Source organism: Dicentrarchus labrax, unplaced genomic scaffold (assembly GCF_905237075.1).
Source record: "Dicentrarchus labrax unplaced genomic scaffold, dlabrax2021, whole genome shotgun sequence".
NCBI classification, from domain to species: Eukaryota; Metazoa; Chordata; class Actinopteri; family Moronidae; genus Dicentrarchus; species Dicentrarchus labrax.
The window spans coordinates 30,324,096-30,347,438 of NW_026136706.1; the positions used below are offsets into that span (position 1 = coordinate 30,324,096).

The 23,343-nt window shown below is 40.8% G+C and overlaps 1 protein-coding gene across 4 annotated transcripts in view; it reads right to left on the minus strand.

The window, feature by feature from the left end:
* raph1a (Ras association (RalGDS/AF-6) and pleckstrin homology domains 1a) overlaps positions 1-23,343 on the minus strand; it is a 72,153-nt gene that overhangs the window by 41,570 nt on the left and 7,240 nt on the right. For 3 of the 4 annotated variants that reach the window (XM_051404474.1, XM_051404471.1, XM_051404473.1), the window contains exon 2: positions 7,429-7,493. The gene's annotated coding sequence lies outside the window, so the exon portion shown is untranslated. Of the gene's footprint in view, positions 1-7,428; positions 7,494-10,609; positions 10,796-23,343 lie in introns of those variants that run through there. The other variant, XM_051404472.1, reaches the window with a different exon arrangement.

The following is a 23,343-nucleotide window of genomic DNA, read 5'->3' on the forward strand; positions in this document are numbered from 1 at the left end:
CCACAGCGCAACGCGGGGCCTCCACTGGTCCGCACTGCCGCAAAAAAACAACAACAGAGAAGGCTTTAAAGTTCCTTCAACTGCACTCAATGTGGCCTGTTTCCCACGGCTCTATATCAGGACATCACACACACTTTTCTCTCTCTCTCTCTCACACACACACACACACACACACACACACACACACACACACACACACACACACACACACACACACACACACACACACACACACACACACACACACACACACACACACACAGAGAATGGTATTTTTAGGCCTATGAATTGAAGCTATAAATCAGATCCAGAGAAAAAAGAAGCAATGAGTGAATCCAGACAGCAAGTTGAGATGTTTCTCTCTCCACACACACACACACACACACACACACACTCACACTCTAAGGGGGCAGACTTTACCAGAAAACTTAATTATGAGAACATTTTTTCTTCTAATTCCTCATTTCTCCATTTGTCTCAACAATGCCTTCAAAGCTAAATTATATCATACTAACACACTTAGAAGCTTTATATCATATATTCTAATTTTATAATAAGCTGTTATTTTTGGGGTGTTTTCCACTTTTTGTATCAACCTTTGTGCCAATACTCTCCTTGTTGACGATGAAGGAAAAAGCGTACAAACCATGGAATAATGGTTCTACTACTTGATTTCCTTGCAGACTTTTAGTTTTAATGTCATCTTTCATGCTCAACTAGATGCTGTAAATAAACCACACACAGCCCTTATGTGTGTTTTGTGTGTGTGTGTGTGTGTGTGTGTGTGTGTCTCGCCAGGGTACATAATTAGCCCAGAGGATTCACACTGTGACATCAATTACAGGAGCCTGTGTGTGTGTGTGTGTGTGTGTGTGTGTGTGTGTGTGTGTGTGTGTGTGTGTGTGTGTGTGTGTGTGTGTGTGTGTGTGCGGGGGCCCTTAAGGGATGCCAGCTCAGACAGTGATTCTGCAGTGAAATGGATTGGTGCTTGCTGGTCTCTCTTTCATGCAGGTGACACATTATGGGAGTCTCTCTGCTCGGCTCGTGATGTCATAGTTAGAAGTCAGCTGATGAGTGTGTAGGAGCAAGCTGGAGTGGATGTTCGGGATGTTCCACGACCCCAGCTCATCTGCCTGATCCAACACAATAACTCAATTGAAGACACTTCAAAGAGCAAGTAAACCTTCAGCAGTGAGCGTTACATACCACTGACTCACTAAATCGTGTCATGTGAGTGTGAGCGTGTTGCTTTGACCAGAAGCATAAGTCGGGGCTGTTTTGCACAGTTTTCAGGGAGGGTTGCTGTTTTGAATAGCGTCTGATTGTGACTGACTGGTAGAGCCTGACTTACTTTCATTGTAATAGTAATGCAACTTCCATCTTTACCTAACATTTGCCTTTGGTGACATATATTCTGATACCATCTGAATACAACACTGCTCAATAGGCGTGAGAGTTACTTTAGTTTTGGATTTGTCATTATGTTTGAATTTTTGTTTTTTCAATTCAGTTTAGTTTCAGTTTGCTTCCAAAGTGGGTTTGCTCAGCTTTTATTGTCAAAGATTTTTTTGTTAGGTGTTTCTCAGGGGCAAGATTTAGGTAATTGACTTAAGTTCAGAATAGGTCTTACAATACAAAACTCTATTGTCTCAGTCATCTCAGTGTCAGTAAACACAGCACCTGTGCCTCCTTAACTGAAGAGACTAATACTTAAGACATTTCCTGTATATTTTTTATTTGATTTCAGTTAGTTTTAAAAGTACACCATCCTTTTGGTTACTTTCCATATTTTTCTGAAGTCTAGTTGTTATTCCAATTAAATAAAATGTTTTTTCACACCTAGTGTTAGTTTATAGTTTAGTTTAGCTAACTATAACAACCTTGGTGAGAACAGCACAGTGTTCACAAACACAGCAGGGTGGCCGAGCATCACTTGTCTCTGCAAATTTTCTATCACTTCTCCCTAATTCCATTCCAGCCAGGTTGACAGGTACATCATTTTAGGACAAGACTAGACACAACAAACCTAAATAGTCTGAAGGTTTGACTGAGATTCTGACATTTGACTTGCAGATTCAGATCTAATTTTAGGGGGCAGCTCTGCTACAGCTGTCAGACTTTGTTAACCTCTCTAACTCACCTCTCACTGCACATCCGACTTTAATTTCTATTGATCGGTCAATATAGGGAGGAATATGACACTGAAAAACCTAAACGGTTATCCTCCGCTTAATGGAGGATAACAGTCAGTAGTAATGTCAACTATACAGCAGTTTTTTTTAGTAAATTAGCTAAAACCATGAGCATGTGTTTATACTTTGTCCCTTATGTAATTCAGGACAGTGTAGTTTTTGTTGTACGGTACAGTTTGTTCATGTATCACACAGGAAGACCAAAAGAGAGAGAGAGGCAGAGGAAGCAGAGGACGAACGAGAAGCTGCCTGCTGATCCAGCAACAATGATATCACTTCCCCTGAGACCAACAGGAGGGATTACATCATTTCCTTTCTGTTTCTCTGCCTCGTATCGACATCTGCCTCCGTCTCTCAATACAAGGAAGGGAGACTAGTACTGAGAAAAAGTGGGAGGTGGAGACTGCACGCTCTTATTTTCCTCCGCTCAGATATACTGTGCTGTATATATATGCCTCTAAACACTTCATATTACCATATACCTGCCCTGCTGACCTACACTGAGGCATATTCTCAATCCTTAATCTAGTGTGTTTCTCTTTGTTTTCTGTCATGGCTGGGATATAACTAAACTGACTTAATACACACAGAGATGAGATTACACTAGGCGCAAAGGTAGTTATCAGCAGCTGGTTGTAGTGTTCTAGACTTTATTCATTTGGGCGACACAGCGTGAATGTCTTTTTTGGTTTTTCTGTGCACTGCCTTAGCATGAGTATTTATTTATTTCTTAAGAAAGGAGAAATGTATATAAGTATGTATTCATGCGACATTGGCCCAAATTACGCTCCATTGTGTGTGTGTGTGTGTGTGTATTTGAGCCCCATGGCTGGAGCCAGCAGATCCCTGGGGTACTCAGCTGCTGTGTAATCTGATACTGAAACACACACACACACACACACACACACACACACACACACACACACACACACACACTGGTGTGTTCCCGATTAAGGGACAGAACAAATGACTTCTATTTTTGCTCCAAAAGAAACAAACAAGAGGCAGCAGGAAGTTGATTCTACTGTAGCTGAATGGATTTACCATGGATGTAACAAAGTTGGGTATGGTGTGGGAGAGTCACCCTTGCTGTCAGATTGCTCCTGTAGCTCAAAACATCTCCCCCCCTACACACACAAGTCGGCTGGAAGTGGAGGTGAGCTACATTTGTGGCAGAGCTGGTGGAGGCACAACTTTGCTATTCTGAGATACCTGCCAGCACCGGGGGGCAAAAATGTTACATCTGGCCTGAGGGTGGTGCCAGAGGGTAAAGCTGTCACCAGAATCACCTATTGTGACATCACCCATTGGTTTGTGGAGTATCGTTTTGAAGCCTCCAGTATGGAGTTATGGTCAAGGCAACGCAGTAACAGAATCCAGATCCATATCTGATCAGCACTGCCTAGTTTGACAGTTTGATCTGAGTTTGGTGCGTTGATCTGGACGGACTCACTGAGAATGACCTGTCAATCACAAGGTAGCCACGTCCTAAAGCATACCCTGATTTATCATCTATTTTACTCTAAATGGGAACATCATTTACTAATTGAACATCATGCTGTATGGAAGAAGACTGAAACTAGAGATTGAGAATTAATAAACTCATCAGGAAACTGTTTACTGAGCTCATAAAACTGAGAAGTTGGGTCGATTCTCCATGAGCCTCCACACTATCTGGCCCTCCCCCTGCTGGCCATTGCATAAAATGTAGTTTTGGCTTCACTTCATATACTGTCAGTGATTTTATAGTTAGCAAGCAAGAAAGAGATTTACTCGACAGCTGGTCAAGGCCTGGTCACGCGAACATTTAAAAACACACAGTACAATTTCAGCCAATATCAGTTCATGTCAGTGGAGATATCCCAATAAGTGGATTTGCTTGCAGGAAGTGAAATAAATCTGCTGGAATTTTTCAGGTCAAGTTCATCTTTGGTGAACTTTAAAATGCAAATTTGCGCCATTGACAGATGGCAAACTGTCTTGACGGTGCTGACCTTTCAGGGAACAGAACTGGAGAGTCCAAAATGGAGGAAGCTATGTTGTAGCTTTTTTTTTTTTCTTTCTTTTTAGGAATGGTTTGCAAACAGTTATGAGACTGTAAATGATTGTACAAATGTGAATTTATTGTCCCGTTGGCAATTGAGCTAATGAACTTGCTAACCAATGGTTGCCAAGCTAGCAAGCTTTTCACGCGATTGTGACTAGCACTTGCTTGTTCCTGGTTTGCAAGTGTGTTAGCATTTAGCTCACTAGTTACAGTTGATCACCAGCTACCTCTAGCAAGTAGTCATCAATAACATTCCCGAGCTTTGAGCACCACCTGTATTGGGAGGGTGCATGGATGAACTTTGCTGGGCCGTTCTGGTGTGACCAGGCTTTAAGGGTATTCCTAAAGGAAAGGTAAAAGAGAGGCTGAAATACATTGGACCCTTCCTCAAGAGGTTCTCCTTCACTGTAGCATTATATTGGACAGGAAAAACTAGGGTTTCCTTATTGCTGAGGACAACTGTCCAAAATCCCATGGCAATCCAAGCTAAAGTTTAAATACTCCACTATGGACATTGCCATCAGCTATGCTGCAACTGTAGCATGGCCCAAAATACAGCAATAAGTATCATTCTTAAAAAAGCCTGTACAAATTCAATTTTACCATGATTAGACATTACTCTATATATTTTTACCTTGCTATATGTTGCCAAACCCATCCAGCTCCTTATAATAAACGTAGAAACATGAGCCACTCCTTTACAAATGTGGCACTCCCACAACCACACAGTGTGTATCTATAGTGTGTATATTTATATGTATGCACACAACACTTTGATATGATCATTAGTACATCACGAGTGGAGCAGTTTGTGCAGCTGTGTGTGCAGCGAAACTAACAACAAAACTGAATAACAGGGCAGCATCCCACACACACACACAAGCACACACACACGCTCTTTCGCTTTAAGTTTCTGAACTGAACAAACTGTCTGATCTCCACAGAAAAACCAACATTCCCAACTAAGTGTTGCCAAACCTCCTCTCTCTTCTCACACACACACACACACACACACACACACACACACTATATAACTTCACTACTTAATTTGTCACTCTGTGTTTAAGGGTTTCTTACAAGCTCTAACATGAGGAAGTTCAAGAGTTGTACAGCTAAATGCATGTTGTTGTCCCTTTTTGCGACTCACAAAACAATATAAACAAAACAAAACGTATATATGGTGGAGTGCGGAGGATGAATTGAGCAGCACAGCCTGAGGTAAGAAGCTGCTCTGTAGTTTGGTGGTATGGCAGCGGATACTTCTGTATCGCTTGTCAGATGGCAGCAGGGTGAACAGACTGCTGTGGTACCTCAGCTCACTGATATCACTGATGCTTGGTAGATGATGTTCTGTGTGGGTTTAACTGCCCGCTGCAGAGTGGTCATTCATGTCATTGGTAATAATAGTGAGAAAAAATGACTTTTAGGTGTTTGTGATAGGAATCATGTGGTAGGGCCAAGTCGACTCTTGAGTTGTCAGTTTGTGCCAAGTAGGACTCGACCTCTGTATTTTAATTTGTCATGTGCATGTGGGTCCTACTTTTTCTAATCTATAGTTTTCGCCACTGTTGATGTTTTTTCTTTAATACACCTCATTATGAGAAATATATTATTTAACGTTCTGCCCAGTTACACTAGAGCTCAGCATGCCTGCAAAGCAGCTAGTCCACACTGAACACCTAACAGCCGACTTGTCGAGGCAGATTTATACGTGTGTGGGTATCACATGGGTATAGTGTATAAGCACACAAAATGGTGATCTTTTTTAATTTCAATTTCTCAACTCAGATCTTGGATTCAACCTGGCAACTTTAAGTCATTTTACACAAGTGCATGCAAGTTAGGGTTAGGTACTTCACATTCAAATTTTGTCACCATTTAGTTTTCTTTTATAATATTGGTGCCTATCTGACTTTGACGTTGATCCATGCTACTGTTTCAATAGCCTTGTAAGTGCTGATCAGATTTTAAACAATGGTGGTTTCACTTCACAAAAAACCTCTTTCAGCAATGCTAAATTATCTAAAAAGCAAGTGGCCGATCTTAATCAAGATCTAAACACTGCTAAAATTTCTTTTTAGCATTATCAGAATTTCTTACCATTGGGGACAACTTGGCACAAGCTCACTGGCAAGCACGAGGTTACCATATCTATTGCTAAGAGTAAGCTGTTCTTGGTTTTAGGGACAGCAAAGAAACTTTACTCCTACACACAAAGGGTATCATGCCACTTTCCACTATTTATACCAAACTCTTGCAGACTGTTACATAAAATGACATGACTATTGTCTTAAGTATCCAGGAATTAGTTTGCACTGACCACAGATTTAAAATTCTGGCATTCAAGAGTCGGCTGTGGGTAATCACTGGAGCCTCTTGCCACAGAGATATTCAGTTTTCCACTGAGGCCAACAGGGATGAAACACAAGTATAAAGAATACAAAAGCCCACAAGAGGCTGGGAATGATTCAATACGGGAACATTTATTTTGGAAACCTCCAAATAGTTTTCTGACCATCAGTTCAGTGCTGGCCTGTTTTTTTTTTTTTTTTGTTGTTGTTGTTTTTTTAACAATTGGTTAGATATTTAAGGATTAAAGCAGAATAAGTGACACACAAGACGGTAATAGAAAAATATAGTATGCTGTACTTTGGGTAAACCTCAACTATGAACGCAGTGGGATAATAATAAGAAATGTTACACACTGTGTCTGCACCAGATGTCAGCAAAAACCTTTCCAGATACCAAAGACCAGTTAAAATAAGATTACAACCAAGACATTATACCCATACTTTACATGACTGTTGAACATCTCATTCCAGAACTATGGGCATTAATCTATGCCTCCACTGGTTTCAGGCTTTCCATGTGATTTTTCTTGCTGCAGGGATTTGCTCCCATTCAGCCAAGGTTTCAACCAGAGTTGATTTGGTAGAAAATCTGCCAATTAGGGACCAAATACATCGGTGTATAATTCTATGTTGTATCATTAAGATTTGTCTTCATTGGAACTGAGGAGCGTAGCCCAAACCAATCCAAACAGCCCCAGGCAAGAAGTACCCAAAAGGCTAGCATACATTTGGCCATATATTGAGAAGAATCAAGCACAGGCCAGCAAATAAACACAGAACAGAACTTTCCATGTGACAGTGAGATATGAAATGATAAAAATGGTTTAATGCTGTTTACCTTTGGTCTGCTAACACTGCTCAGTCCAGCTCCAACACAGCACAGAGTGGATGAATTAAATCACCCTGCAGAGACAGAGATAGAGAAATTATTTTATTATACATGATCATATTTCCTTTGGACGGACATTTGTACGGTCTTCCTTCCTTCGTGCTGACAGCACTATATGAAAACCACACTGGGCTTCTGACAGTTGGCTTTGGTTAGTCTGAGGCCTAAATATTTGGGGATTGTAGATAGCCATGGCTTTTAAAAGGAACACTCTACCCAGAGTCAGATGAGAATGTAAGCAAAGGTTCCATCTTTGTGGGTCCAGTACTGAGATCAGTCCATTGCCTAGCTTAGCACAAAGACTAGAAGCTCCATCTAAAGTACAAAAATACTACTCCAAACACACACACACACACACACACACACACACACACACACACACACACACACACACACACACCTAACAGCTGTCTACACACCCAATGTACTGTCAGCAGGTGGCACTAGTGTGTGTGTTTCTATCATGCTGAGCAGGCTGGATGTATGTGACCTAAAAATAACTGACAGGCCACAACATTTGAATACACTGCTGTAGTCTCTCTCCTACCCAATGTGTCTCTGTCCCTCTCGACCCACTGCTCTCCTTTACAGCCACTCCTTGCATCCTTTCCCTTTCACTCCATTTAGATTTTCCCCGCCCACTTTCCTGAGTCTCTCTTGGTCTGTGGAAAAAATCGGTGACATTTCACTAAAGCATCCCATCTCCTGTCAGATTCAAATCGCGCTGAAATCACGTCTCACCTTTTTCTGGAATTTATACACAAGTGCAGTGACTGAAGACAGCGTGTATGTAAAATTTAAATGTGTGTGTCTGAGCGGCTGTTTTGGGAGTTGTAGTATGCATGATTTCATCTATCAATGGATGTGTGCGTTTGTGTGTCTGTCCTTCTTCCACAAACAAACCATACAATGAGAAATACACAAAAATGACACAACACATGATCCACAGGAGAAACACACACACACACACACCGATCCTTGCTTGCATAAGATCATTAGCAGCTCTCATATGATCAGTAGCTGATGGCTGAAACAACGAGAACACTGTTGTGGGACACGCACAGTTATCTGCCCTCCACCAGTGTACTGCTCATGGGTACATCAGTACATCAGTGTTCCCGGTGCAGACCATTTCAACCAGTCCGGGGATGCAAAGCAGCAATCCAGCGACAAGAACTGAACCTGGACAGCTGACTGCAACATGCATCCCCATAGTATCATTGGTAACACCTGTATTTACCCAACTATTTCATGTCAAAATGGCTGCTGTGAAAAAGGTCTATTTTAGAAACAATGCAGGCGTTATTTTTACTATTTGTTAATGTCAACAACAACCTGATGTAGCTTATGGCACCGTGCCATAGACCTTCATTGTTGTCCAGAAACTATTACATAACAAAAGTGGCTACTGCTCAGCCTGAAAGGGTTTACTAGGTATTGAAAAGATCATACATGGATACAAAGAATGGCTCTGCTGTCCTCCCAATAGGTCAAAGTACACAGCTATGTAAGTCAAACACACTTCCACTGAAGGCTAAAGACGGAGTATGGCCGCTGAAGGTTTTACTGGAAGCAAAAGTATATGATAAAACACAACTTTAATGATAATGACTACAAAACATAAAAAGTTGAGATACTACAAACAAGAGTAAGAAAAATGGTACTGTAATAATTAGAGATGCCGCGGTCACATTTGTTTGCCGCCAATACTGACTGCCGATCGTCTATGTTCCTTAGATTCCAATGGGCTAAACCCAAGCACTGTTAAAGTACTTTCCAGACCCGTAGAAGCGTGAAAGGGCAACTCCAGACAATGTCCAGACCTGACTCTCCAGACAGACAGATCTCAACTCAGTAGGGGGGGGGGAAAGGGGAAAAAAAAAAATTTCAAAATTTTTTGGGGGTTTTGGGGAAAAAAAAAATAATTTTAATATTTTTTAAAATAATAATAAATTTTTTTGACCTCCTTTTTTTCCCCCAACCAATTTAAAACAGAGGGGGAAAAAAAACCCTTCCCCCCCCCCCCCCCGGTTTAAAATTTAAAAAAAAATAAATTTTAAACCCTCCCCCCCCCCCCCCAAAAAAAAAACCCCCCCCCCCCCCCTCCTTTTTTTTAACCCCCATGGCCCTCTAAACCCCAAACCCCAAACCCCCCCCCCCCCCAAAACTAAAAAAAAAAAAATTATAGTTAGGTTGGGGTGGTGGGGTTTTTTTTTTTTTTTTTTTCCCCCTTCACACCCTCTTAAAAAGAGGTGGGAGGAGGGAGGTGGAAAGGGGTCATTTATTATTTTTTTTTAATAATTTCCCCCTTTATTTTTTTTTTTATTTTTTCTTTTTTTTAGAAAGGGGTTTTTTTTTTTTTTAAATTTTTGAGGGGTTTTTTTTTTTTTTTTTTTTTTTTTTTTTTTTTAAATAAAAAAAAATTTTAAAAAAATAAAAAAAAAAAAAAAAAAAAAAAAAAAAAAAAAAAAAAAAAAAAAAAATAACCCCCCCCCCAACTCAGCCAAGGATCTGATGAAGCTTTTTCCGTCAGGTTTTTGTACGACTAGAAAGCATTAATTCCGATCTCCAGAATGCATATTTTTACTAAATATCGGTCAATAATGGTCAGTGGATTAGATGAATTGGCAAAGCAAGAAGACTAACGCATCACCAGTGAAAGACCAGCGTTAAGTATCCATGGGAAGTACAGTACTGTAATTCAATGAAATAAGCATATAACATCCTTAACAGGCCTCAAGACTACAGTACACAGAGTAAAATAAATAACTGAGCAGTTAAACCGAAAGTAAATTAATAGTTACCTAGAATGTTGTATTGACATGGCTAGCTTAGTTACCTTAAAACTGATCACAAAATCAACATATATTACACAGTAATCTGCATTTTATTTATCTCTTTAGGAATGACACTGTAGGCCTACATCTTGTAATCATCAAATCAAATCACATTTATTCACAAGTTATGTACATTTCAATACAATAAATTATAATGGTATCTTTTTTTGTTTCAATACACACACACACACACACACACACACACACACACACACACACATATATTTTTTTCACAGGCCATGTGACAAGAATTAACCAATCGCACCCACCGGACTTGCTGTGCAAAGACTTACCCAGTTGAAAGGTCAGCCAAACTGAAGATGCTTTTTGTTCTTTTCTACTCACAAATCAAGCAGTAAAGCTACTGCGAAGGGTGCTGGTTATCCATGTATCTTTGTTTTGACTTTTAATAAGTCAGTGAAGCTTACTGCTAGATTACTTCATCGTCATGCAGCCCTGCAGGTTTTGGTTGCTTAGTAACAACAATCACAACAGTAGCGCAACCTCCTGAGCACCTTGGCTAAAATGATGAAATCAGTGTCAGCCACGCGTTTTCAGACGCAACATCTAAACGGCCCCTTAACCGACATTCCCTGAACAGAAGGCAGGGGGTATGTACACTGTGACATAGCAACAGAATGTTTAACTAAAAGCAACTGATGGAAGCAGAACAATTTGTACTCTCCATCATCCTTCCTCGATGTGGTAAAGTTCAAGTTGGACAGATGTGGTTGTGACATACAACTTTACACTTCCATCTCATCTAAAAATTGATGTGTCATTTAAAATAGTTCCTCAACCCGCTGTGTTGCAACCGATTACTGCACAGGAAAGTATTAGGAAGAATTAGCTAATAACACTGTTTCAAAACAACTCGTGGTCGCCATCTGCCCTCTGTACAATAACTCTGAAGGATTGGTGTGCTGAATGTCTTTGATTGTGGGTTAATCACAACCTCTTAGTACTATAAATAGCATTCTTTGTGGTTAGTCTCAACTAATGAATATCCTTGACTCAGACTTTCCCCAATATCTTTGTGGACCATCTTTCCAGCAAATTTATTTTTTGGCTTGTTTGGAGTCATTCATTTTCTTTTGTCATCCAGCATGTAGAGTTAACAGTTACATAATTATACCACTTAGTTGGTTTTTAACCCAAAAAGACAGACAACTAGCATTTATTTGACAAATCAAAACGATCAATAATAGAATCTGAATTTTAGGTTGACCTTGACCCTTCACAAATTTAAAAATTGCATTCAACCCCAAGGTGAAAACCCTCCTACCACTGACAGATTGCTGCTCCAGTGTCTCTCTAGCTTTCCACTTACTTTGTACAGCAATATGTTTCAGCCGTGTCTACATAATACTGGAGGTCATCCAGAATCCATAGAGGTGTAGTTAGATACTTTCAATGTCTAATACAGGCTGAGAAATAGCTCACATTTCACTTGCTTGACTTTTTACCAACCGACATTGAAAGCAAAGCTCTGGGCTCCAGTCTATGAGTCCTCAAACCTTCACAAACAGTCCAGACGTGAAAACACACCTATTATATTCGATTTCTGCCAATAGATCCTCCTAAATGTTACACACTGGACCTGAAAGTAACCATCTGGATTAATCGATCAATCGTCTGGCCTAATGCCAGAAAATAGTGATACCATCATCCCAAAGATAGCTTCCCAAAAAAGCCCAAAGATATTCAGTTTACAATCATAAAACAGAGACAAACAGCAAATCCTCATATTGAGGAAGCTGGAACCAGAGCACGTTTGTCTACAAAACTTAACAAACCAATTCATTCAGTATTGCTGTTATTTTCAGTCCTCTAATCAATGAATTGACTAATTGTTGCAGCTATAATCTCTTGACTTCTGAGACAGCCAACCTCTCCTGATACATATATTCAGATTTGGGTTTCCTACCTTGTCATAGGAAATATCTCAGTTCAGTTTTGAGTCCTATTTTTTAATAAATATCCTGTCTACCACCCTTACTGGGGTACCTTTGAATTCTGCATCTGATTTTGAGTTGGTTTTCTTTACTTTTGAGGTCATCTTCTTCTGGACAAATATGTCGTATGTTTGCTGAGGCTTTGTGATGCTAAAGCTCTGGTTCTCCTTCCCAGCAGATTTATGACTCCTCTGTTGCCCAACAGGCCGCATTAAAGGGTATTATGAAACAACATGGCCTGCCAAAACAGAGGCTTTAAAATCTCGGACTGAAAACAATAGCTTTACCTCTCCATTATTTCACCCATAATGAGACTTGGAAATCTGATTTAAGAGGGCTGCACGGTTAATAGTGTGTATAATGTCATGATTATAGTTTCCACAATAAATTACCAAAATAATTGTAAAACTGGGAAACATTTAATTGAAACAATAAAGACACTGTTACAACATTTCTAATGCATTGCTTGATCGCTTTGATTCAAAGCATCAAGAAAAATAATCCTGGCAGCACAAATGTACATCACTTACTAAGATCCGCTACGCAGCATCTTCTGATATGACTACAGTGTGTTGGTAAGAAGTCCACTAATATTTGGACAATGCTCATAACATTACCGTAGTGTGAAACTTACTGATATTTAGGGATGTAGCAAAAGGTAATGTCCAGAGAGGTTTGGGGGTAAAAACGGTACAGGTCCAGGAGGCAAATATAGGCAGTATATTTTTACATCATATAAAATACCATATCTTATAAGAATTCTTAAGGAATTGCAAGTAAATGCCAGTATGCTCGCTGTGACCTGTGATTTCATGCCCAATAAAGATTTTGAGAATCACACACCACACCAACAAGAATTAAGCACAGTGTGATGATAAAAGTAATATAAGCAAAAATGAGCATGAATGAGACTACCAATAAACTCCAAAAGTGGCCATCACACTGCAGGTCTAAAGTTCATTAATACAAGTTATCATGTTCTATTATTCTAAAAGAAAATGAAAACATACAGATGTTTTTTTGTTTTTTTTAAATTAGTTTATTATTATAAAGCAATAAATGTGTCTTCATTAATGAAACTGTAAGTGAGCTCAAGTTAAAACTAGTCAAGCTGTAGTTTGGTGCCCATAGTGGGAATGTTCACTGAACACTATATAACTGGGAAGTATGAGTTCATTTGAGCCTGGAGGGTGTGTGTGTGTGTGTGTGTGTGTGTGTGTGTGTGTGTGTGTGTGTGTGTGTGTGTGTGTGTGTGTTTTTCCATTTGTGCTTAGAGTTGTCTGAATGGTGATTATGAGGAAGCTTCTGAACACCGGTCTTGGTTTTTAAGGGTTCTGTGTCATGTTGGTCATTCTGAAACCAGTTTTGCTGTGTTCTCACTGCAAAAAGACTGTTTTCACAATCAGCATCCACCACCAGTCTGAATATCATTAACTGTACACCATAAAACTTGAAAGTGAAAAGAGCTGATTATTCCATTATATTAATATTGCTTTTATAAGATATTTAGTTAACTATCACAGAGGCATTTAATAAGCAGGAACCTATTTTTGGGCAGTTTCAGTTGATTAGTTAAATTCATCTGCTGTTAACTGACTATTTTTTTATATTTCTGCCTTTTCATTGGATAGGACAGTTCAAGATGGACTCGAACCCATGGCCGCCATAGCAGGGACCCAGCCTTGGTACTAGGTCTTCCAGGTGAGCTACCACTAGGGGTGGGCGATATGGGCAAAAAATAATATCTCAATATTTTTGGGGATTTTGGCGATAACGATAATCAGTCGATATCCTTTAAAATGTGATTAGAATTGTCTGAGCTGGACTTGTGTCCACCAAACGCGTTTACAGCACTGAGAGAGCTCAAAACTCATTTTCCGAGCGCCCAGCGGTGTTAAAAGTTGAACAGATTTCAACTTGAAGCGCTCTGAGCGCTGCGCTAAAAAAACCGTCTCCGCTGACATATTTTTACCGCTGAAGGCGCTTAGCGCTCTGAACGCTGAAGCCCATAGGACCCACGTCTCGGCACTAAATCATCTGAAGTACCGGTAGCTTCAGGGACTGGAGGTGTTTGCATTTTCTCTCTACCGTCACTACGCGCTGCTAAACTGTTGCAAGGAGGATGCTAGCGAGAGGTCACGTGATCACGTCATGTGATCACGTAGGCCCACTAGTCGTGTGACTGAATCCTGCCATGCTGTAGAGAGCGCTGCTGCACTGTGTATTAAGTGGATGTGAGGAGTTTCCACGGGCGTTTCATTGTTTTTGTCGAAGTAATTTAAATACTCGATAATGGAAATTTGCACATCGTCAAAACAACAATGACGATATTATCGCAAACGATATATATCGCCCACCTCTAGCTACCACTGACTAATATTTGAACCAAGTAATAGTTTCAGCTAGTTGACATCGCAGAAACTGATTGGCTGAACATGTTTTACATATTTGAAATCCCAACTGATTAACTGTAACTGTAACTATCAGTCTAGGGAGAGATGAACATTTTGCATACACCAGTGACCTCGACTGAGAAGATATTTGGTGTGTCGGCTATAGTTCCAGCAATGCGCTGTGTCAGATTGGATACAGAGGAAATGCTGTAGCACATCAACCAAGTGTGAACGCCTACTTAACTTCCTGAAAAGCTGATGTTTTGGAGATGTTTGGCGTTTGGCACCCAGCAACTATGAAATAGATCATGTCAAACTGTAATGTCATTTCAATCTAGCTCAGTTAGTGGCAGGTCTCATATCTAAATCATTTTCTTAGTTGTGTTACATTTTTCAAACGTTGATTTATAACACAGACACTGAACTTCACACCAGAGCAGTGCCACTTCTATTCTATTGTACTTCTTTCTGCCCTCCAGTGCTGGCAGCTTGTGCGCCATTTGAATAAAAAAAAGAAAAGCAGGCTGCAGATTTAACCCGAGGGTGTGTGTCACTGCAGCAGTAGTGCTGTGTTAGCTGGTTACCAGGCAGACCAGTAAATAATTACTTCTTGAAGCTAATCAGCGAGGCACTGACTCTAGCAGGGTTGAAGGTTTGAGTCCCACTGGACCTGTTAAGTACTGGCAGTGAAGAAGAGTTCATTTTGTCAAAATTTTGAACGCTATTAACAGTGATTCCCAGCATCACCATGGAGGAAGTGGCACCGCATTTAAAGGGCCGACCCGTCTCTGTATGTCTGTGGCCTTCGGCTGCTGTAGACTAAACTGTCTGCTGACAACAGATGAGCTGCTCTGAATAGGTGTGTTGGGGGGGTTATCTACCCCTATGCCTTAAGCTTCTCAGTTGCAAGTATCTCTCTCTCTCTCTCTCTCACACACACACACACACACGCATGTCTAGTATTGCTGCAGTAGAGTTGGTCGCACTGCAGAACTGTCAGGAAGAATCACAGCACACACACACACACAGAGTGAACACGGCCTCATACGTTCAATACAAGGTCACTGAGCTACTGGGTTAAACTACGGCTAAGGGGAGGAAGAGCAAGAGAGAGACAGACAGCAAGACTGACAAGGTTGACTGCATCTGTGTCTGTATCCAGTAGGGCTGGGTATCATTTAAAAATGTTCAATACCGCTCCCTGAACAATACTTTTTCAATACCATTTTTATAAAATACATTTTACAATTGCTCACTTCAAAGGAGGAAGATGTTTAAAGACGTGGAGCAGCTGGAGAAACTGTGTTTGCTGTTTAACTTTATAACTGGATTGAAATGAAGACGCTGAATATCTGTACAGTATTGGACTGTAGAAAAACGATATACAACTGTCAGAGGAACGTTAATAACAAATAGTATGGCAGCAATATGTCTAGTCTAATCCAAAGAAACAGAAACAGGGAATGACTGTGAGGGGGATGTTTGTGGTTCTGGGAAATAGTGGCAGAGTGAGACCTCTTACTGTGTCTGTGCTAAAGACCAGCCACCCCAGATCTGAAGATCCAGATCAGATCTGAACAATAAATCCGAATTGAGCGCCAACGTTTTACTCCGTTAGTATCGAAATTTGGTACCGAATGAGCAGTATGTAGTAGCGGTGCCATGTTAGTATTGAAGGTTGATACCCAGTCCTAGTATCCAGCACACACTGCACACATCTGAGTTTCTGTTGGTCTGTAATTCTGTCCTTCCTATTTCCTTCACAACCGTTCAACCGATCGACTTCACACTTGGCGGGTGTATTGCTGAGGACCTGAGAGATCTATGGGACATGTGTATTAGCAGTGCGTTACTACAGCCAGAAGTACACAATGTAGTGCATTGAGATGTAACCTCTATTAACTGGTACACCACCGAACTGCATGCTGGGCACTTTCACATGTATTAGTGGTCAGATGTGAGTTTTTTAATGGCCGATGCCAATATTTAGAGAGCAGGACGACTGATGGAAACTCTTAAGTCCATTACACCATGCACATTACAACCTAATACACACGGTTACCTTAGCCAGTATGTAGTTTCAGGATAGAATTTGTATTAATTAATGAAACAGAAACATACATTGGGTTATGCTGTATATTTCAGTGCGTGACTGGTATTTAAGGGAGCACGGGTGCATTATGTCAGAAAAGATGTTATTCAACTGCATTATTATAACATAATATATGGTGACTGAGGACATTTAGGCAAACATTTACGGCAGGATGCACAATTTTTTGGTGATGTTCAAATAATAGTTTGCCATTTTAGAAAATGGCCACTTTGACTTTCTTGCTTTTTGCTTGATCATACTAGTTCAAAATGATCAGTATATGGTCAGAATCAATATCCATACTGGGTAGTCTTTTTGTTCCATAAATCAGGTCACCCCAAGTGTCCACACTTCGTTTCAAACAACTAAGCTACCGACATTAAGCAACCTCACCAAAAACAGACCAATTTGAACTCCCATTACATGACCGTGGTTAGAGTAGAATTTTCCTTCAACACACACTCAGTGACACCCAAACTCAATGCCTCACAGTATGAAAACAGTAAAACTTTCCACCTCTGTCCGTCCTCGCTTAAAATGGTCCCTGCCAGAAACAACATCTGCAGTAGGAACCAACGACAACCTTTTTCAGCATGAGAGAGAAACAGGAAAAGAGTGAACAAATAGTGGCAGAAAGTGTGTTCTGTGGGCGTGTTTGTGTATTTTGCATTCAGACACAATTTGTGTGGGACTGTTGTATTCATTGTGTCCACTTTATGTCCCTTTTAGAAGCCACACAGGACACACACACACACACTGCAATGTTCAGTGAGTGATCTCTGAGCTCTGCTGGTAGAGCAAGACGGGGAGGAATAGACGAGCAATAAGTCTTCACAGTGAAAAACCTGCTCAGACACATATACCCATACGTAGCAATAACACATACTCATATGGAGTTATGGAGCTAATCATATAATGACAGAGCAGAGAATAAGCGACTGAGTCTGACTCAGCTAAAAACCATCAGACCAGCTCCAGTTCTAACAAGTCCTCAGCCTAAGAGCGTCCCGGGTCCGGGTTCACCTCACTGTCACGAAGGATTAAAGCACCCCCACACTTAAGACACTTAGCTAACGCCTCTTACACACCAACACGCTTCACTCCTCGCCTGTTCTGGCAGGAATTCCGATTTATCTGATGCATAAATCAAACTGAATACCTGACCTGGTGTGAGTTTATCTGCTGATGGGCCGATTGCAGTACATTTCAGAAGGCGTTTGCTTTTGTTTGCTTTCCCTACATAAACACATTGGGAGCAATAGACCTGTTTCACAGCAGACATTTAGACATGATATAGTAGGATAAACCAACCAGTGTTACCAATGATACTAATTAAGTCAGGTCAAACTAGCCTGGGTACTTTTATTCCTGGATAAAATGCTGTATTAAGTTGCTGCTAATGAAAACCAAACATTTCTTACTGCTGCAGCTTCACATTAAAACCTTTAACTGGCAAACATGACGACTTTTATTTTGAAGAAAGCTAGTCACAGGAAATGCAATGTGTTTGTTTGCTTGACACTGGCTGCTATCGTTCAACAAAAATACATCTACAAGACGTCAGGGTGCTGCTATGTGCACGTTGGCTCTGCTACACGCTAAATGGAATGGAACCTTAATTAATAGCATTGTTAACTTTGCATGTAAATAATTCATTAAAAACCCAATACCAATTTCTGAGAATAGATACAATATCGTAAAAGCTAATATCACAACACTGCACGATTAATCCAAATACGATTGAAATCGCAACATCCAAATCCCAGGAGCTGCAATGTTTGGATGTGGTGTTGGTGATGTTGGATGTTATAGAGACTGTGATCAATACAAATGACTTTAGCCTTAGTACATGGGGCTCAGACTCTACCAGGTGAGCTACCAGGGTGCCCCATAGTACATTTTTACTCAGATTTTACACATATAGGGGTTAAATAAAAATAAATAAAAATAAATTGCAATATATGACCTTGCTAACAGTATTGCAATATATTGAACTGTAACCCCGTATCGTGAAATGCATTGTATTGCCAAATTCTTGCCAATACACAGCCCTAAGAGATCTGGTTCTACTCTACTGGAACTGCTGGAAATATCTGGATGGAGTCACATCATCAGGCCTGTACACTTGGTCAGTTTATCACAGCAACAAGAAACATACACTTAACTGGGGGTTAAGGGTATGACTGCAGTACATCTGTTTGAACAGACTTTTTGGGCAGTGTTCCTTGCTAAAAGACACCTACACAGTAATTGCTGAAGTAGGCGAGCGTATTCCTCCTTCACTTTCCATCCTCACATTTTTCCAAAACCAGTCAGAGGATCTTGGCTGGCAACCTTCCAGTGACAAGCCAGCCACACTTGACTCCTGTGCAATTTCCCCGCAAACAACAAGTGAATTATGTACATTAATTTCTGTATTTCAGTGGGCTGCAGTGCAGAGAGTAGCCATGAGTGCTGTGGAGTCTGAACCCTGACCTCTGTCACAGCTGATCCCGCCTCGCAGCCTGGCAGCGCTCTCCGTCCACACAGGCAGCAGAGAGAGCCTCGCCGTATGAATCCACATCCATCGCTGTTTTGATTCACACAGAGACAAAAGTCTGCAGACAGACAGAGAGCTCACATACTTTCCATCTCTACTGGAGAGCTGTCTGGATATAGGAGGTAGCTGCGGTTTGGTCTGGACCCGGTTCACGTGCGTGTGTGCGTGTGTTTTCACGTATGAAAGAGCCAGCACAGGAAAACAGTAGCTGCTCCAGGCGTACTCCAAGCCATAACATTAACACACACATCCAACCCACACACACACACACACACACACACACACACACACACACACACACACACACACACAGTGAAAAACCTGCTCAGACACACACACACACACACACACACACACACACACACACACAGTGAAAACCACACACACACACACACACACACACACACAGGTTCAGCACCTAGACCTTTCTCTCTTAGTATGAGCAATGGAAAACAGACAGGCTTACAGTATCAACAGCTTCTTCAAGTCACACACACACACACACACACACACACACACACACACACACACACACACACACACACACACACCACTTACTGTGTCAACAGTTACTTCAAACCAGGCTGACCAACCAACCGACAAACCCTAAACACACTCTCACTTTGTTTCGCCCTCTCACATTTATACACACCACCACACGCGAACGCACACACACACACGCGCACACACACACACACACACACACACACACACACTTTATAATAACGTCATCTCCTTCAAACATCAACGACACACACAAAGCTATGGAATAGCTAAGGGTATAATTAGCACTGTTCCTGTGACTTGTTTGACTGCTTTGTACTACAATGTTAAGCTAACATCGTCCTCTCTATCTGTCGGTGTGCTACCAGTGGATAATCTGTTCTTCTTCTCTCCGCCATTTAACTCAATATCTACTGACATTTTGACAAGAACCACACAGATACAGGTTTTGAGGCAGATACTGATATCAGTAATTGAGACTTACTGATGTGTTAATGTTCTATCAGCAGTATTTGTTTTTGAACACAACATAAGTAAACTACGAAATAAATAAATGTAAATATGCTACAACAGAAACCACCAACCGCACAGGTACAGCTAGCACGATAACTGCTAGCCAAACGCAAACATGCTAGTCATGTCACATTAGCTCTCTGAGCTAGCTAGCTTTCTAACTTTCAGTTAGCAGCCTTTATAGAGCCGTCACTACCTGGACAATAAGTTCAGAAGCTTTTATCATCGGCCATCCGTCTACGCTACACATTTACATTCCTTAGATTGACTCATTCACCTCTCATACCGTTCTTACAATGTGGGGACAGACTGAATTCACCTGTAACACAGGGTCACATTTCTCCAGACAAATATTAAACATTTAATTCAATAGTTCTGTTTGCGTATTCAACAGCTGCCGTCACTGTGAGTGACCAGAGACACATTTGTTCACACCGGTAGTGCAGTTGAGCCAGTGGGAGCTAACTTTCAAATGATAGGCTTTGTAGATCTAATAAAAGTGAAGATTCAGAAACTACATTGCTTATTTATTTCCTAAAAATATGTTAAAGTTTACTCAGCTTACTCCGTACAGAGCTCTACCACCTATGGTGAACTCCCACTGGCTCCGAGCTCGGGGCCTCAGGAGGGAGGACTGCAGTTGGACCCTTCTCGTGGATGCTAACACAGCCAATAAGCTACAATAGCTTCCTCCATTTCGGACTCTGTTCAAAGGTCAGCACTGACATTAGGATCCATTATATTTGGTTATTAAATAACTGTGAGTATGATATGTAATGAGTTATATATTTTATCGTGAAACAAAAAGAAAGCTGTCAGTGCCCTCTGGTGGACAGACTGTGATTGTGCCACTTCTAAATTACTGTAAAGACGTCTTTGCCATTTCTGTGCTGCAGTTTCTTGTTACTTATTGGCAGATGTATGTGCCAACATCAATATATCTGTGATAAGCTAATAGCAGCTGATATAAACTGTCCAACAATATATAAATTAGCTCCACCTCAACCAGCTGCAACATTAAAATGATACTTACAGGTTTGTAACAATAACTACATGCTGCAATCCTTCACTTTTTACATGTTCTTAATAACACTGTAACCAAAGCAAAATACTGCATACAGGAACTTTTTACATTTATTTGTGAGCCACGTCAAATAAAAATGTCCATTGCCATCTAAAGGACAAAGTTTTCCTAAATTTGAATCCTAATTAAAGCATTTGAATGCTTCTCCCTGGACTTCTAAGGTAGAATGCTCATGGAAAAACATAAACTACACAAACAAGGGGAACAAGAGTCAGCTTACATCCAACACAGTCGAAACGACAGTCCTGATTCCCAGCTGCACAGCCTGCCCCTGGATCTCCACAAGGGCCAAGGTACGTAGACACAGAAAGACAAAGAGAGAGAGAGAGGGGGAAGGAGACAAAAAGTGCCTTGGCGAGAGTAATGCAGCTGAGGAAAAACACGAAAAGGGAAAAATAAAAGAATAAAAGAAAAAAAAAACAGACGAAGAAATGAGATTAAATTTTCCAGGAACGAGGGCTGTGCAGTACCACAGCAACGGCAGCCAGAATGACTCTACATCTGTCTGGAATTAAAGAGAGACAGACAGTGCTGCTGCTGGAGGAAAACTGGATTTGAACTTCAGTGTTTTCTTCAAGCTGGAGATGAAGGGAATGTGTGCAAAATCCTGTCTAAAGCTTCTTGCCACAACAGATCCACACTAAAACACTAAAGGAAAGTTTCAAAATCAAGGTAAAGCCATGATGTTATATTTAGAAGCTATATTTTCTCAACGCAGACCTATTCAGCTATCAAATACATCTTTTATACATGGATCAGCCATAACATTATGAGCACTGACAGGTGAAGTGAATAACACCGATTATCTGGTTATCATGGCTCCTGTCAGTGGGTGGGATATATTAGGCAGCAAGTGAACATTTTGTCCTCAAAGTTGATGTGGGGTGTTCCCTGTCTGCAGTGGTCAATATAACTAATATCATTTTTCTAAAATTAGAAAAAAAAATCAGCAATTTTACACTATCACAATATATTGAATTATAACCCCTGTATGTCCAGATTCTTGCCATCACACAGCCCTAAGGTCCAGTGTGTGAGATTTAGTGGGATCTGGCGGTGCAGTGCACACAGCTGGCGTCGATATTTGAAGACCTGGGAATTAGAACGGGCTGTGAAGTGTGTAGGAGAAACTACAGTGGCCACGGAACTCAAACACAAAAGGTCCTATCTACAGCCAGTGTTTGGTTTGTCCGTTTTGGGCTACTGTAGAAACATGGCGGTTCAACATGGCGGACTCCATGGAAGGAATGTCAAACATTTTCTAGTTCCTGCTCCTTAAATGCAGGAATTTTCTTTGTCATTAATGACACTAATTTCAGTCTTTGGACTGGTTCGATAAAAGAACCTATTAGATAGAGATATTTTGTAATGAGCATTTTTTTTTTTTTTACAATGTTCTGACATTTTATAGATTAAACAATTTAATTGCGAAAAGAATCACTCACTGTTGCTGAACGTACACCTTTCTTTTGGCTTTTGATCAGTGTGTGTGGAGCCTGTGGTTTTGATGCTTGTATGAACAGAAGATTGGATCTGTCATACTGACGACTGCACCCACCAGTTAAACTGAATTTCTAGCTGAGAATCCAATAGTTGAAACACAACCTAGTCTTCCAAATAACTTGTAGTTTGCTTTCCCAGAATTCCCAGCCTTATAACCGCGTCACTGGGACTATTGCAGGAATGTCTGTCAGACCAACACCGGCTTTCTAAATGGCATCCCCGACCTCTGAACCCTCAGGCGCAGGGTTTCCCCCTGAACATACCATAGAACCAGTATCAGACAACCAGTTGAATCTAATCAGAAAATGTACAAACATTTTAAGATACTGAACACGAAACCATCAGGCCCTTCACTGCCCTGCTGTTTGTCCATGGGTCTGTGGTGTTTAGTTTATAGAGCAGTTAACTAAGGGGAGAAAGAGGAAACTTGAGTACTGTTACCTC